This window comes from Budorcas taxicolor, chromosome 3 (assembly GCF_023091745.1).
Source record: "Budorcas taxicolor isolate Tak-1 chromosome 3, Takin1.1, whole genome shotgun sequence".
Lineage (NCBI taxonomy): Eukaryota > Metazoa > Chordata > Mammalia > Artiodactyla > Bovidae > Budorcas > Budorcas taxicolor.
The window spans coordinates 12,253,779-12,256,848 of NC_068912.1; the positions used below are offsets into that span (position 1 = coordinate 12,253,779).

Below are 3,070 nucleotides of genomic sequence, written 5' to 3' on the forward strand. Positions count from 1 at the left end.
CCCAAGCACCTCATTATAAACTGGACACAATCCTTAACAAAAAAGACCATAAAGATTTTTGGCAAACAAGTGAAACATAGGGCAAGAGATAATGGCTGTTAACACAGGTTCGAGAACCAGAAATCTGGGAAAAGAAGAGTAGGAAAGTTATGTTTTAGTGACAGACACTTTGCTGTCTCCCTTAATCTTTGCAATAACCTTGAGATAAACATGTACCAAGACTGCTTTACATAAAAGAACATTAAGGCCCCACAATATCAAACAACTCATCCAAGGCTATACAGTTATACAGATAAATAGATTAGAAACTTTTATGACTTAAGCAGTTGGTGATACATTTGTCCCAAATGTGTGTGTACTGTTTGAAAAGTGTTTGAATTATAAAGTCTTAGTAGAAAATCCCTTCTTCACAATCATTTTCCGAATGGCCAGCTGTACCTCCTTGTTCCTCAGGCGGTATACCACAGGGTTCAACAGTGGGGTGATGATGGTATAGGTCACTGTCACCAGTCTGTCTTTGCCTGATGTATTAATATATTTGGCTGAGGGTCTCAGGTAAACAAAAGAAGCACAGCCGTAGTGGATGATGACCACAATGAGATGAGAGGCACAGGTGGAGAATGCTTTTCGCTTGCCTTCAACTGATGGTATCTTCAAGATAGTAGAGACAATAAATCCATAAGAGATGCAGATGAAGATCAAGGGCACAATAAGTACTAAGACTCCACAGATAAAGATGATGAGTTCGTTAATGTCACTTCCAGCATAGGCAAGATGAATGACTGGAGAAATATCACAAAAGTAATGGTTGATCTTGTTGGAGCCACAGAAGGGGAGGCTAAAGACCAAAGTTGTTCCCAATAGAGATATTAGGAAACCACTAACAATGCAAGTTGATATTAGTTGCCCACATACCCTCCAGCTCATGAGAATGGGGTAGTGCAAAGGCTGACAGATAGCAGCATAGCGATCATAGCCCATCACTCCTAGAAGCAGGCAATTGGTGACAGCAAAACCAAGAAAGAAGTACATCTGTGAAGCACAACTCACAAAGGACAGTGTCCTGAACACAGAAAGCAGATTGATAAGCATCTTGGGCAGAATGACAATTGTGTAGAAGATCTCAGAGGTAGAAAGCACACATAAAAAGAAGTACATGGGTGTGTGGAGGCTGTGATCCAAGCAGATGACAGATGATGGTGATGTTTCCACTCAAGATGATCAAATAGAGGCAGAGAAAAATCACGAAGAGGACAAGCTGCAATTCCCCAAGGCTGGAGAAACCCAGCAGGAAGAACTCAGCAACACAGGAGGAATTAGCCATGGAGAGTTGATCCTACAGAATAAAGTCAATATAATCAAGTCCATAGACCACTGGAGGTGAGAAATCAAGGAGACTTACCCTTCATAAAGTAGCCATTCTGGGTATGAAAGAGAAACAAGAGGATTGTAAAGTAGCCAAATATTATCCTAAATTAATATGCACCCACAGTAATAACTTTGTGCTAATGATTTTAGCAGTGAACCTGGGGACACGTGTTTACATATAAGGTACAGATGCTTGCTCAAATAAAGCCTATTCCTCAGGCTTCGAAGACTTACATAGACCCAGCTTGCAAACATATATAGTCTCTGTTTAGGTCTTTTTTAAAAAATAATTTAATTCTTAAATATTCTTTATCTATAATATTATTTCAAGTGATCATAACCATTCATATTACTGATACATGCATTCTACAAACAATAGCACCAATATCTGAAAATCTACCTCCCATTTGCTTTTAATACATTCCTCATGGAGGGCAATATCTATTGAACTGTTTTGTGTTGCTTGTCTTTAGAATAGAGTTTCCTTTCATTGCTAGTCACATACCCCATTTTCATGCAGTTTTCATTAAAATTAATTTGAATTAGAACTACAGATGCTTTCTTGGAATGAGTTTTATAATTTTGTTACTTACTCTTACAGGACATTAGGCTTGATTTCCTCTTACAGAAAATGAGTGGCTAGGATAATTAAGTTTTGCTTCAGTATTCATCGGTTGCCCACTTGATTATATATCTTATCCTTGTTATACCTGACTTGGAAACCCGACAGTCTATTGTTCCCAGTTCTGTCTCTAAATTTTTAAGCAGGGAGGCTCAGATACATTCCCTAAGGTTTCTGATACAGTTCTTATTGCTGGTCCTAGATTATATATATAGATTATATATATTTATTAATTAAAACATTCTTATCCTCTCCCACTTCACACTTAAATCTGTTCCTTTATCTGGATTCTCTATCCCAACAAAATTTTTCAAAAGCTTCTTAGTCATCCATGCTGTAAATTTCTGAGGAATAATTAAACACTTGAAAATTCTCATCCTCCAATTTGTTTTGATCTGCAATACTTCTAGGATCCATTTCTTTCCCTTTGCCAGAAATCAGCTCTTACTTGAACTATTACCCAGAGCTTTATGAATGGGCTCCCAGGATTCTACCTGGTCCCACTCTAAGCCAGCTTCAACAATAGCAATACAGTTTTCTTTCAATAGGACAAATTCTATCCTATTAATAAGCTCAATAATTTGCAATTATCAATAAAGTTAAAGCAACTGTATTTTGTCTTTCATATTTTCTCAAATGTACCTTTCCACTCATAACTTCCGCCACATATTCCTTTACCTTATCATTGAGAAAATGCATTTAGGCATTGAGAAAATTTGAACAGTCATGTCATTTTTCATATCATCCCTTACATCTGAAAATAGTCCATGCTTTATATTTATCATTTTCCTTCTTTCCTTTTGAGGAACTTCCTTAAATTCCCATCTAAAATAATACATGCTCATTGACTGTTCCTCCAACTTCCTAATCATGTTTTATAACTTTCTCTGCATTTCCATAGCAATCACTAGAATCTTACTTCCTTTGCCACTAGTATTATATTTTCATGTTTATCTCCAAATATAATAATTTGCCTGAGACAGAAAATGCATCTCAACACTTACCATTGTATCTAGTATATAGCAGTTACTTGAAAATTTGTTGAAACAACAAATGACCAATGATTTCAGTTTCTTTTCT

At 36.5% G+C, this 3,070-nt stretch overlaps 1 pseudogene; it reads right to left on the bottom strand.

The window, feature by feature from the left end:
* Positions 1–388: 388 nt before the first annotated feature.
* On the bottom strand, positions 389–1,324 carry LOC128045440 (olfactory receptor 10R2-like; annotated as a pseudogene).
* Between the last annotated feature and the right edge of the window lie 1,746 nt (positions 1,325–3,070).